Source organism: Pleurodeles waltl, chromosome 2_2 (genome assembly GCF_031143425.1).
Source record: "Pleurodeles waltl isolate 20211129_DDA chromosome 2_2, aPleWal1.hap1.20221129, whole genome shotgun sequence".
NCBI lineage: Eukaryota > Metazoa > Chordata > Amphibia > Caudata > Salamandridae > Pleurodeles > Pleurodeles waltl.
In genome coordinates, this window is record NC_090439.1 from 457,526,001 (window position 1) to 457,541,335 (window position 15,335).

A 15,335-nucleotide genomic window follows, 5' to 3' on the forward strand; every position below is an offset into this window, starting at 1 on the left:
CGGAATGCACAATGGTTTCTTTTTAATATCTTCTTGGGGGAAGAGGGCACTTTAAACCTGCAGCTCTCCAAAACACCCTTTCTTGACTGTTGGTGATGCCCCTGCCCATCTTCGGGGCAACACAAGAAAGAAAAAAAGGAAATAAATGTTGCTTGCTCTTCCACATTCCTGTAGCAGCTTCACTGCTGTGAAGGGAGCTACCATGGGTATGGATCCGTTTTCACTAGACAGGTCCACGTTATGACGGTAGCACTATTTAAAGACAGTGGAATGAAAGACATCTCTGCTGCCTGGCAGGAGAGCAGGCCACCTGCCAAGACCCAAATAAGACCTTTAGGGCCAGATTTAACAGAAAATTATGGTGCGCGCCGCTGCACCAAATTTGCCAGCGTCATGCACTGTCATTTTCAAAATGCAGGGATTGGTCATATCTAATAGAATACGGCGCACCCTTGTATTTCCCCCTGTGCCGGTGCTACATTTGCTACCGTGTGCCAATGCAGCAACCCTTGCACCATAGTGCAAGGATGGCTGTGTGGAGAGGGAGATTCCTGCACAAAACAATCTTAAGTGGCGATTTGCTCTTTCTATGTGTGCTGCAAAATGCAGCACACATAGAAAGAGCAAAAAACGAGGGGAAATGAAAGCATTTCTCCTTGTTGCACCACTCTAACGCCTGGTTTGTGTAATGTTTGTACCACACAACATGGTACATGCGCAATGAAAACCATAAGTGAGATTTATGCAGCCACGCAAGGCCACTTTGTGTGACCCTGAGTGGCTCCAGGAATCTGTAGAAAAGCAATGCAGCGCAAATCACTGTGTTGCCTTACTCAGTGCTAGGGGGGCATTCCATGGGCGTTGAGTGGGTGTTCCCATGCAACTCCCATGGCTTTTGATGCATTTCCAGATTCACCAGAACTGGTATTCTGGGAATGTGCCAAAAAGATTCACCTGTCCAGGAGAGGTGCAACAAGGAGAAAAAATAATATTTTTCCTCTATGTGTGCTGCATTCTGCAGCATACATAGAAAGATGAAAACGTCTCATGGGATTGCTTTTGTGCAGGAAGGTTCCCCTTCCTGCACAAAAACAAACCTACATTCAATGGAGGCACTCTTGCTCCATGGTGCAAGGGTGCCTGCGTTGGCGCTAGGCAGCCAAAGCTGCACCAGCGCAGGAGAAAAGGAAGGAATGTGCCATATTTACTTAAATACAGCAAATTCCTGGCCTGTCCCTGTCACGCAGTGCAGCACAGCAAGGTGATTTGCTCCACTGTGTGACAAAATCATAAATATACCCCTAAGTTTTAAAAGGAAGCATGATTAGTACTCAGTTATTCGTGAGTAAAACAGAAATTGTCTCCAATAGCAATCCCTTTCTTCTGCTGCAATCTGCTTCTTTTTTTTGTTTTGACTCCAAGGTACCAAGCAGCATCTTGAATATGCATAAGAGCTGCTTTTATGATTTTAACTGATTAGGGATTGGTGAATCCTATGCAATCCACTCCGATTTTTCTAAGCACTTTCTATGCTTTTTTAAAGGATCAGTCCCATAAGACATTACTTCTGAGTTTTCGAAGTTGCACAAAAAGATTTAAATAAAGATCTCTTTCCCTGTTACCTTGCTCCATCCTACTTATGCCCATACCAACCATGTGCCAGCTCATGTCTGATCAAAGTAAAGCACACACCTCTTAGTCACCCCCCACAACCCTCATCCATCAGCCATCCCATGGAGTAAGGGATTCCCTACCGTCAAAGAGTTTCCTGCAATGTTCCCCTTTCACATGTGGATGCTATGATAAAAAGGTAGGATGTCTGTTTGTGTGGTTGATCTGTCATGCCATTTGCTTGCTAAATGCAAGGAAGGGCTGACCTGTCCGCCTTTTTGGTATGCGGACCTTTAATCACTTGCCTTCTTTCTTACAGGACACACAAAAGCTGGCTTGTGATTCATAAGACCATTGTTCCTGGGAGAGTATTGATTATGCAGACAATTTACACCTTCTCCTGCCATCCTGGACTGGGAGAAAATGTGACAGAATGCAGCAGTGGTAACGTCCAAACTGATTTCAGAACTAGATTAAAGGAAACAGTAAATTCACAATATTTCTAGAAAGCATTCTTTCAAGATTTCTAGTAGAAATGTATATCTACTGATTATATCTTTCATTAATGGTAAAATGTCATTAAAATTGCTTTTTTCACTCGTTTCCTGGACAAACTAGGAAACTAGCCAAACAAGCAAAAGAGTCACTTTTTAGATAGTACTGACAATGATTGCTGACACTTTCATAGGGGCATTGTACTTCTACTAATTTTTTCCCTTTCAACATGTGAGTATGCAGAGCATGTACGTTTCAGACCTGAACATCATCGTCATGCTGCTGGCCTTGCTTTAAGGCACTCTTGACAATGACTTACCTAATGCCAGATTTAATATTGAAATGTCAAAAATGAGTTAGTTTGACATTCCAACACTGAGGTCTAGGCTAGTGTGTGCCATTTCTGTTTCTCAGAAGATGCACCATAATTAGGTCGCACTTTGAGTAGCATTTGTCTCACTGTGGCCAACATTGGGCTTTTGACTTTAACACTGCTTGTACAGTTTGTGTTCACTTTAAAGTGGACTTACAGTCACCAAAGTCATATATACCAATTAGTTTGTCCACACGTGTTAACACGCTTAAGGGAAGATACAGTCAGAGGTTTATATCCACATCCTGCTGTACATAGCTCAGAAATGGGAGGTATCCAAATCAAAGAATGGGAGGCATATACAAAACAGATGTGTTTCCTACTTTGTCTGTATTTCTAATTAACAGCTTTTGAACAGTATATTGTCTCTCCACACAAGTGTGGAAAGTGCAGCACCAGGTTCCTTTTTACTTTGTCTCTGTCTTTACAACCTCCAGAATTCATGGGCAACCATTGCATAGGGAAAGCTGATAGGGGGGTGGAGACAACATCCAAACCCAAAGAGGACTTGTAAGCAAAACACCCTGTGTGACTTCCCTAACAGGTATACAGTAGACCCCACCAAGAGGTGCCACCCACTCACCAAGGTCAGTAAGGGACACCTCTCATAGATGCAACTCTATAACACTGGAGACCACATGGAAAAGTGCCAGAGAGAGAGAAAGTAGCTGTCTGGCAATAGGCAAGTCCATGGAGATTAACAGACTTCACTGTGTAAAACCTTGGGTCACCTCTGATCACTTGGCACAGTTAAGAAGTCACTCTTTAAAGGAAACGCATACAAGTGTTGTGCATTATAAGCACATCTTAACAAAAAGACATTAAAAATCAATAACTTCAATATCAACAACCAGTTTAAATAAAATTATAAACAAATATGACCTTTACCCCTGTTTGAAGTAATGTTTTACCATTTGGGGAGGAAATTAGATATACAAGATTCGACTCTCTGTGTAACTAGGGGAAAACAATTAGGTTTAACTGGGAGGAAAGTTGGCGGTCAGGCTATTTGAAACCTCAAGCTGAACCTCTGAATGCACATTCCCTACACAGATAAAACATTTGAAGTGTATAAGAGCCAAAGCTTAAGATCCCACAATATAGGTATGAGCGACGGAAGAACTAAACTCCTGGATAGTCAGAAAAGTACTGCCTCTGAAGTGAAGTTGTGGGCATTTTTGATTAGGGATTTAGTACATTTGTCTATGGAGGATACTACTGGATAGAGGTGGCTTAGTGTATAACTACTGTAGGGAGAAAGTGGTGTAAAGAGTATTGAATGTTAGGAAGTGTGGGTGGCTGTATATAACGAAGGCAATGGGGTAGATGGTGGTAGTATGTGGGGGTGTTGGTGCATGTTGTAGGGACTAATGTAGGTTTCAAGTAGTGATTTTTGTCAAAGGTGTTATAGGATATAAGTGCTGTAGGGGGTTGTTAGGTGCCCCTGGGTGTAAGTGGAATAAGTCACAGGTGTATGTTTTGTGTTGAATGTCGGTGGCATATATTTTAAGTGGTTACAGTGTAAGCTAGGTTGTTATCAACATGTAATGCGAGGTTACAATGTGAGTGGTGGTGGGTACAGATACTGTAAGATGTACGCGGATGTGCAGGTTGTAGGTGGTACTTTAAGGTATAGAAAGGGTTTTAGGTTTGGAGAGTTGTTCAGTAATAGTGTATGATATAAGGGGTAGGCAGTGGTGTGAGTGTAGAGTGTTTAAGTGGTGTGTGGTGCTGGTGGTTCTTCTAGTCGTACCCTGTATAAAAAGATCTAGGGGTGGCAGGTGATCATTTGCCTACTTAGCCCCCAGACTGTGGATTTCACTTCCACTTAAGCTGAGAAGTGAAAACAATTGGCTGCACTTCAGAAAACAGCTAAAGGCATATTTTTTTTCCTTAAGGACGGCTGCCTGTTGCTTACAGGTCCTTGATAGCACTGGGAAGCCCAGTTCCCGGTAGCCATGTGCTTTAAAAATTATGTATTATATTGTATTGTGGTGATGAAGGATTTACTCCCTTCCTAGTTCCCTCTACCTTTTCTGTGCCTGTCAATATGTCCTGTTCTTCTTACTTACACAATCTCTGTTTCCTTTCATTGTGATAGTCTGCATATTACTATTATGTAATTATGCTCTTCTTACTGAGCTCCTTTCAATTTGTGATCTGTCAACTTTAATCCATGTACTGTTTATTATGATGCATGAGCTCACATGCTGTTACACATAAGGCATAGTGACATCCACTTTGGGTTTGTTATATATAAAAATCTAAACTACAAAATTAGTTGTTACACCATTGCATGTCAAAATATGCACTGAAGAAATATCGTAGGACATAAATCACGTGTGCTAAAATATTGGGTACATAAATTGAATGTAGATTTTCTAATAGTAACTTCAGCAGGGCAATTTTGTAGAAACAATACTTACGACAAGATATCCTGATAACAGTATTTTGGCACCCAACCTGGTACGGTGGTGTTGTATAGAATAGGAAGTAAAGTATATTGTGCAAATGAGACCTGGGTATAGAGGTATGGGATTTAGATGGTATATGCTGTAGATGCTGCACAGTGTAGGAGGCTTCATAGTGTGTAGGTAGCAGATGCAGAGTTTTAGTGTGTCTATACGAGGAGGTGTAGGGTGTGGTGATAGGTGTAAGTAATCATATAAGTGGTGTACATTGTGGCGTAGGTGGTGTTAAAGGTATAGGTGGCAAGCAGAATAGTTAATGGTGTACAGTATAGGTGATGTAGAGTGTTGATGGTGCAGCTGTTCATATAGGCATGCATATATATATATATATATATATATATATATATATATATATATATATTGGTAATGATGAAGGTTGATGCCTGTGGACTAAACCAGAGTAAGCATCATCTTTAGAGGAAGTGATAGGATTGATGGAGTTGCAGTACTGCTATTTGCTATTCATCCCACCAGGGGCAGAATGAGCTTCAGGGATGAAGGGGAAGAAGCAACATGTCCAGGATTGTAAGTGGTTGTGTAGGTAATTTAAGGAAGCAGTGCTGAGATGGTGTACAATCTTAGGGCCTCATTATGACATTGGCAGTCCTAGGACTGCCAATGCCGTGGTGACAGTCAGACCAATGCACTTCAGGTAGTCTGACTGTGACCGCCGTCCCCACCAGGAACATGTTTCCCAATGAGCTGAAGGAGGTCAGAGTCATGCTTAGCCACAGCAACACTGAGTTCAGTACTACAGTGCTGATCACGAGTCCAGTTTCCGCCAACCTTTTCATGGAGGGGACCCCCCCATGAAAAGGCTGGCTGAAACACAGTGCAGGGGGCCACAGGGGGGACCCCACACTGCCCACAACCATGTCGTGGGTAGTGCAGGGACCTCCCAGCCCAGTACTCTTGGAATGTATACTGTCTGGTTTGCAGACGGTATGCATTGTGTGGGTGCTGGTGTGCTACTATATTGGCCTCGGCTCCCCTAAGGGAGCCGCGATTAATAACATAGCACTGTTTGGAATGCCCAATATGATGTTCCTGCTGGTCGGCCCGTTGGGAGCATCATAATACGAAACATTGAAAATACTGCAATGACAACAATATCATGTGACAGAATGTCACAGGTAAGAATATCGTTTAATTGATTCTTATTGTTTTATTTAACATTGTTGTGCATAATTTTGATCATTCTGAAATATTTTTATTTTTTATTAGTCGATTTTTTTTTTTCACTTTGGTAATATATTTAAAGAATTGTTTTCTTTTTATTTATTGGTGAGTTGTTGGATTTGTGAGGGAATAGGATGAGAAGTGTTTTAATAAATATTTTATAATTTGTTTTATAAAGTTATTCAAATTGTAAACTTTAATTGGTTGTTTAGATTATTAATTGTGTAAAATATGTAATAGCTAATTTCATCTCTTTTTTAAACTGCAATTTATTTTTTCAAAGTTGCTAAAATAATTAGAATAAGTATATACATTATTTCATTATTTTAATTATTTGATTTATTCTATTTTATTCTGCTATGGTTTAATTTTACTCAACTCAAGAACAGATATAAAAGCATCCTAATTGTGAAAACACTGTTAAGTAATGTTTTTAACAAGGTTTGGTATTCACAAAAGCTAGTAAGTGCCTTCTGAAGGTTTGGTAAATTGGCATAAGAACATTGGTCACGTACTCATTGTTACGTTTTTATTCCACCTTTAAATTTGTAAATTAAATATATATATAACTGATTTTATATAAAAAACCTTTAATATCATGCATGATATTTTTGTATTGCAATCCATTTGTTTAATTACACTTTGAACTATAACATAGTTACCATGCCTCGGCTTACATTTCTTATAGTTAAAACAGAGCTAGCATATATTTTAAGGGTCTATGGATGATATAATTAACATTGTACTTAGTTTACTTAATGTACATTATTCTAGTATTTTGCTATTTTATTTCATTAAATTGTATTAATATAATGGCCAGATATGTATTTAGCTCCATTATATAGTTTATTATGGCATATCTTACTCATGCATATCTTACTCACTCATTCATATCTTATGCCCCCTTGAGTGCATAAAATATGCCTAAGTGCATAAGATATGCATCAGTGACTTTTGTATGAATGAGTAAGACACTCCATTTAAGTTCTTCATGAGTGCTTATGACACAAACATCACAAAGAAGCAACTTCAAGTTGTTGAAAAATGAGAAATAGCAATGGTTATCTGAAGAAACTTTAGTACACTGACCCCTTATTATTTGTGTTGCATTTTTTTTTATTTATTGTACAATATTGTACATTATTTTATTATTTAGTATTTTATTTTTATTTCTTTATGTGTATTGTGAGGTTCATATGGGAGTAATGTGGGAAGTGCTTAAGTAAATGTACTTTTAGGTGGTCATTCCAACCGCCGCCCGCCATGCGGTTACCGCCGAATGACCGCACCGCGGTCAAAAGACCGCAGCGGCCATTCTGGCTTTCCCGGTGGGCCGGCGGGCGACCGCCAAAAGGCCGCCCGCCAGCCCAGCGGGAAAGACCCAGCAACGATGAAGCCGGCTCCGAATGGAGCCGGCGGAGTTGCTGGGGTGCGACGGGTGCAGTGGCACCCGTCGTGATTTTCAGTGTCTGCTTTGCAGACACTGAAAATCATTATGGGGCCCTGTGAGGGGGCCCCTGCACTGCCCATGCCAGTGGCATGGGCAGTGCAGGGGCCCCCAGGGGCCCCACGACACCCGTTCCCGCCATCCTGTTCCTGGCGGTTTTTACCGCCAGGACCAGGATGGCGGGAAGGGGGTCGGAATCCCCATGGCGGTGCTGCAAGCAGCGCCGCCATGGAGGATTCCTTGGGCCAGGGGTAAACCAGCGGGAAACCGCCGGTTGCCCTTTTCTGACCGCGGCTTTACCGCCGCGGTCAGAATGGCCCAGGAAGCACCGCCAGCCTGTTGGCGGTGCTTCCGCGGTCCCCGGCCCTGGCAGTCATGGACCGCCAGGGTCGGAATGACCCCCTTAGTGTTTTTGGTGAATAATTTTGAATTGGTTATTTTGTTTTGTCTATAAATCTTTTGTAATTTATTGTTTCAGTAAATGCTATGATTATTTGGTTGTTTACAAAGAACGATAAATATGAAATATGAAATGAAAAATATTTTGTTTTAAATATTTTTGTCGTTTAATATTTTGAATTATGTTGTTTGTGTTTAGTACTTTTTTAATTATTTTAATTTTACATAGGTTGTGAACATGTAGGAAAGTATGGAAGCTTTTTAAACTATATTTTTATTATTACTTAATGTACTATTTAGTTAGATATTTTATTAATTGTATATTTTTTGTATTTTAATATTTTGTATTCAGTCTATATATATTTTGGTTTATTTGAATATAACTTGCCAGTGGAAATATGAATTTTGCAGCAATTGTGTTTCCCGCATAATTATGTATTTGCAGCATTTGCCACATAGTTCATCATCTGCTGCATAATTTGCAGATGGTAATAAAAAAATGGTTTCTAGGTCAAATGGATCAAAAGTACCTAAAAACACATCTACATGTACTGCCACTGTGGAAGGCTCTTCTGAAAGGTTGACTGGTGACCTTTCAGTTGCATTTTGCTGTATTTTAGTGATAAAGTGGTACTACAGAGTTGAAACCCTTGCCCAGGCAGTGTTGAAATGTAAAAATAGCAAAATAATGTAGTAATACTAACACTAAGGGCCTCATTACGAGTTTGGCGGTCTGACGGTAAGACTGCTGCAGTGGCGGCTGCCAATAGACTACCATGTTGGCGGTCATCCGACCGCTGTATGAAGAGCTACACAGCTCAGTTTGTCAAAAAACAGCCATTTTCCCACAACCACCAGAACACTGGAGAAAGGAAAAAAGGCAGTTCGACCACCAGCACTGCCAGCCAAAAAGCCTCTGATCAAATTACGATCCATAAATCATGAGAGCAGTTTTTCTAGGGTGGAAAACCATTGGTGGTGCGAACTGTTGCGGTCACAACACCCTATCAATTAGTTTGAATACCCCTCACTGGAAACACATCCACAGACCCGACAGACCTGCACACTGCACTATAAAACACACCCCTGCACAACTCACAATCCTGTGCAACCAGAACACCAGAGACTAGAACAAGATAAAAATAACCATCAAAACAAACAATAGGCACCCCTATGCATTTCGCCCACACTTGCACAACATACACAACACACAGTTTTGTATCCCACACAATACACAACAACCGGCACCCACACCTCATCACTACATAATTTCCAACACATTTTTAACTACCTCACTGTCTCTTCCACCACTACCATGTCCCCACAAAAACATCCATGTTTCACTGATGATGAGTTGAGGGTTATGGTGGACGAAATTGTCAGAGTAGAGTCATACCTTTTTGGAGCACAGGTCCAGCAAACATCAATAGCCAGGAAAACTGAGTTGTGGCAAAGGATATTCAACAGGGTGAATTCTGTAGGCAATTACCCATGCCCAAGGGAAGGACCTCAGGAAGAGGTGGAATGACATCAGGGGGAAGGTAAGTTCCATAGCCGCCAGGCACCAGCTGATGGTTCGCAAGACTGGCGGTGGATCCCCACCGCCTCAGCCTACTTTCATATTATGGGACTAGAAGGTCTTGGACATCCTGTGGGCCTAAAATGAATTGCTGAGGGAGTGGAATCTGGAGTCACTATACCATTTATGTCACCAAAAGGTTTTTTCTTGCATGATCACTGATCACCTTTCCCCATCTTAGTGCCCAAACCGCCCACCATCTCTATGTTCAAATGTCTAAATACCCCTCTCTGTGTAATAAAACCAGAACAATATACTACATTTTAAAATGTCTTGCATGTGAAACTAACAATCAATGTAACCTCTCCTGAATGCATCACTGTCTTACAATCCATGGCAATGACAGCAGTTCTATAGCCCACTACCAGTACTATTATAAACAAAACACAGCTACAGCTGTGTCCCCTACCAAACTGGCCTTTGAGAAAACCTTGTAGCAATGTCATAAACTCGGGGTGAAACTCTATGGGAAACGGGATGTACTTGCAGTACATCCATACAGAGGCCCAGGTTAAATGGTAACGTCCATACTGTGTGCCAGCTCTGTAACCATTGTGCATTGTCCAGCTGTCAGTTGAATCAATGATGTCATACACATTACTAGGAGAGAAATGTACATTGTCATGTCTTTACTCAGGCAAGATATAAGGGCATCAGCAGTCATCTAAACACCAACATACTGCAGGAGTTTGGAGCATGGTGCATGCAATTGCAAATCTCTGGGTCACACATTGCTCTAACCAAGATTTGAAGCAGTTGTCATTGTCATATTAGGGGATCATATGAAGGCAGTGTGTGCATGTCACATAGCATGTCTAGGCAATTGTGTGTTTCACTTCTCCTACAGGTTAACCTTGCCATTCTCAACATGGAGAGGACACCTTAGACTGACACTACCCCTGTGGATGAAGGCCCCAGGGAGGAAAACACACCTGGATGTTTGGACACTGCGGACGAAGCTGGCCCATCAGGGACACCTGGTCAGTCAACAACTGTGAGCCTCACCCTGCCCACATTGACTCCTCCCAGACCTGTTGCATACACATCACAGGCAACCATTTGCCCCCAAACCTATGTCCAAAGGACAGTATCTTCCATTGTGTGCCCCCGTACAGGTACCTGAGTCGTCTGTTGTCATCCCTGACCATACTGGTCTTGCCACCAGAGGGAGTGAGCACACATCCTAGACTGGATCACTTCTTTTTATCAAGAATAGATCATTTCAAGTTATAGATAGATCCTATTTTTCAGAATGTATTAACAATAGCTACGGACTACCACAGGGGTCCTCTCTTAGCCCTATCTTGTTTAACATCTACATGTGACCCCAGACAGATATAGTCAAACCTTTTGGACTAACCTTAGTGTCTTATGCAGATGACGCATAGATAGTCGTCTCTCTAGCTAATGACTCCTATTGTACAAGTACATCAATTGTAGCCTGTCTCCAAACTGTAGCAGCATGAATGACCAGAAGTAAATTGAAACTGAACGATGAAAAAACAGAGGTGATGATACTCGGTAAATACACAAAGACAATCCCCAATATTATTAATTGGGGAAAGCCTGGGATCCCTACCCCCTCTCAAAGGATTGATCAAAAGTCTGGGTGTATGCTTGACCCCCAGTTATCAATGGTCCATCAAGCCAACAAAACAGCCGCAACCTCCTTTGGTATCCTTAAGCTTTTAAAAAAGATCTTTACAATCCTACCTTTTATTGTGAAAATAATTATCATACAGGCACTGATTAGCTCACGACTGGACTATGGAAGTGCACTGTTCCTTGGTGCACCAGGATATGTAATTAAAAGACTACAGACAGTTCAGAATGCTTCTGCGCGACTGCTGTTAAAAATTCCCAAACACCAATCTATAAGAGCAGGAATTGCCTCCCTTCATTGGCTTCCAGTGGAGAAGAGGATACAATTTAAGACATTGTGCTATATACATAGAGCACTATATAATAAAGGCCCAGTAATGCTGAGGACTCTAGCATCCTTCTATGTACCTAATAGACCACTTAGATCTTTATCTGCCTACCTGGCAGTGATCCCAAAAGTAAGGAAAGCTAGATGGGGAGGAAGATCTTTGGCATATCAGGGTGCAAAGCTGTGGAACTCCCTACCCCATGGCCGCCTACGAGAAGTCAGCCATGAACTGCATTTTCGCAAGGCTTTAAAGACCTGGCGTTTTAAATTGTAACTCCGCTCTCACTTTTTCTCGCTACTAATTTAGCCATAAGCGCTGGGAGGCCCACGGGTAGCCATGCGCTATATAAATACATATCACATAACATAACACAACACACTGTGCCAGGGGCACAGGTACGTGGGGTTAGGGTGTGTGGGAGGGGTGCTGTGGCCCAGAGGATGGTGGCTCCAAGGGACACAACTGACCAGGACACTATCTCCCAAGTCTTGGGAACCTACAAACATTCCCAAGGCACTATGGGCCAGGTAATGATCATGATGGAGGAGATCCTACAGCTGCAGAGGGACAACCACCAGAAAGCCATGCAGCAGTGGCAGGCCCAAAATGCTATCTTGGCTTCCATTGCTGGGGTGCTAGGGGACATGAATACCACCTTACTTTTGTACCTAACATCAGGCCTCCTCCACTAGCAATGAAACATCAGGCCCTTCTACATCTGAGGCTGCTAGTGGAATAGAGGCTCTGCCAGGGAAGGGTGTACCTTAGACACCCCACCCTCTGAAGCAGAAGAACCCCCGCAAAAGTAGACATCCACCCAGATATCCAGGAGAAGCAGATGCCAATACCAAACCCACTGCCAGGAAGTGAACCTCTACTGATTGGTTCCCCTTGTGTGGCACAGATATACCCTGTTGACTGTTCTGAAATCTATCTCCAATTTCCAGATACAAGGACACTGGACTCGTGTTTCTGAATGGTGTAGCAGCTACCTTGATGAATTCATCCACCATGATTGAACCCTTCACTGTTTTGTTTGTGTTATTTTGGTTTCTTATCACTCGTTTTTTTGCTGTACACTCCCCAATAAATACCACATATCATGTGTTAGTGTGATTTATCAACCATATACAACTGTCATATATGAAAGGATTGTATAAAAATGTTCCTCTCTAATGTAAAACATTTGTCATCGTCTTTACACATGTACCGTATAACCAGGATACATATTGCATTGACAATGTACTATATACATGACACAAATCACTTGTTTTGTACATTCCCACATCTTTACTTGGAGAATGCCAATTACCACATAGTAAAGTACTGCTGTTAACTTCAGTGTTGCAGCATAGGTGTCAAACACTACCAACCCACAGATGTCTAAAGTTAGTGACATATCAGTCTTTCAGTGTCTCAGAAGGCAAACAGATTGGTTCAATATATCATCAGCTAAAGCCTTATCACATACCCATACCACAGTTCCCAAATGACTATACCCCATGAAACTGATAGTGGTCAGTATTAATGTCCCCAGTCATGGAACCTCCCACTAACCATGGTCAGGTATCTGTAGGCTTGACACTCACCTATGCTATTCTTCAGACACATGCACATTGGTCTGCAAAGTGGAAACACACTGACGGGTATGTACAAGTTAGTTCACATACAACACAAAACATTATGTTAGAGGGTCAGGATACCACATTATGACATGTCAGATACCAATGACCACACACATGTCACTATTTGCCCCACCTCCAATACCAAACTAGTCTTTAGTGTGGAAAGGGACACTGTCATCACACTGTCCTGACAGTCTGGGCATAGAACACACACACCACAAATCTCATGCCAGACAATACCTGTTTCAATCCATGTTCACATGTCGGTCTGCAAATCACATCCGCTTGTGACTCTGTCTGATATTGCCAAATGAGGATGAGCCAAACAGGCAATCTGGAATTGACAAACATAAGGTATAGGTCACATTCATACATGTACATTACACTGCAAAATCATATGTACATATGTTACTTTGATTGTGCATTGTGAAAACATTAGGCTATGTAGATAGTTCTGTACATAGCTCCAAGTAACAATATGCATGCATATCTCAGTCATGGGCTTTGGAACCACTTATGAAATATATGAGGGTCATAATAAGGACCTTACATGGCATTCCTAACCTCACCAATACACCACTTAATCACTTTTATTACATCACATCACATACCTTGATTCAGTTGAAGTACTTATTGATATGATCAGCCCTTATGTCTCCAGCTTCATCCTCATCATGTTCATCCTCATTTGGAAAATCTGCATTTCCACCCAGAGGATCTGCTGGCTCCCCCTCATCTAGTATGAATGGTACCTGACATCTCTGGGTGAAGCTGTGGAGCATGCAGCAGGCAACAACAATTTTACAAACCTTGTTAGGTAAGTAGAGGAGGGCTCCTCCTGATTTATCAATGCTGAGCAATCTTGCCTTCAGGAGCCAAAAGTCCACTCCATGACACGCCTAGTCTTTCTGTGGGCCTCACTGAAGCAGACTTCACCTGGCGCAGTTAGGTACCTCACTGGTGTCAACAACCAAGGACGGTTTGGATAGCCAGAGTCCCCTGTAAAGTATGGTTACAACAATCCAAACATAAATCTTGGACGTCCACGTACATTGTAGCAGGTAAAAGGTACAGACACACATTATTACATATATGACTTACAAATCAGCCAGGCCCTTTCTGTGTATAGTCATGTCATTAGAAGTGGGATATTACTGTTTCGCATGATTAAGGAATCATGGACTGACCCACGATATTTAGCACAAACTTACGAAATGTAGAAGTCAGCCAAACAGACTGCTTGGATGCTGATGGAGTGGAAGTTTTTCCTTTTCCTATATACCTTTTCATGGCCACTTGGGGGAACCAAGGCAACATGGGTGCCATCTATGGCTCCACCCACATGTGGAATGTGTCCCAAAGCATAAAAAGCAGCCTTTACATTTGCCAAATCCTCGTTTGGGGAAATCTAATGTGGCGTTCTAGGTGTTTCAACAATGCAGAGTACAGCCTTCAAAACCAGACTGACCATGAACTGAGACATCCCTGCAGTTAAGGCCACTGTATTTTGAAAGGACCCAGTGGCCAGAAAATGTGGCACTGACATGACTTAGACAATGGGAGATATGCAATTGAGATTACGAATGGAAGGTATCAGATCTGGCTCCAACTGACAACAGAGATTCATGATTGTCTGCCTATCCAGGTGGCATATTTGGATGACATGTCTCTCCTCCATTGTATCCAGGTCTGCTAGTGGATGGTACACTGGAGTTTGTCTTGCTCTTTTTATGCCAAGGTACCTATGTGGGACAAAACCAGAAAGTTTGTGTATGACTTAATCCATACATCATAAGTATGATCACACCATAATCACTGATAAAGTTACATTATGTCACATGAAACAGTGAAAAAGCTGTACTCAGCACATACCTAGGCAACATTTGCCTTAATACTGTAATCAGATCCCCTTACCCCTAGCATGTTCTTTGAATACAGGAACATGTCATTGACCGTGAAAGTGAAATCAACTTACTTAACATGTGTAACACAGTTGGAACACCTATACTGTGTTCAGATCATTATTACTCTGCTGACAATACTGTTTAATGTACATAACTCAGGATACTTCATATGCACATTGCTACCTATGTGCATTAGGCCACCGGTTAACACATTATCACAAATACGAATCTTAGTCAATGACACAACTTTCATAACCTTAATGTGCATATATGAGTCTCACAATGGCAGCTGCCTGACCTACTGTACTGGACATCAGGAAG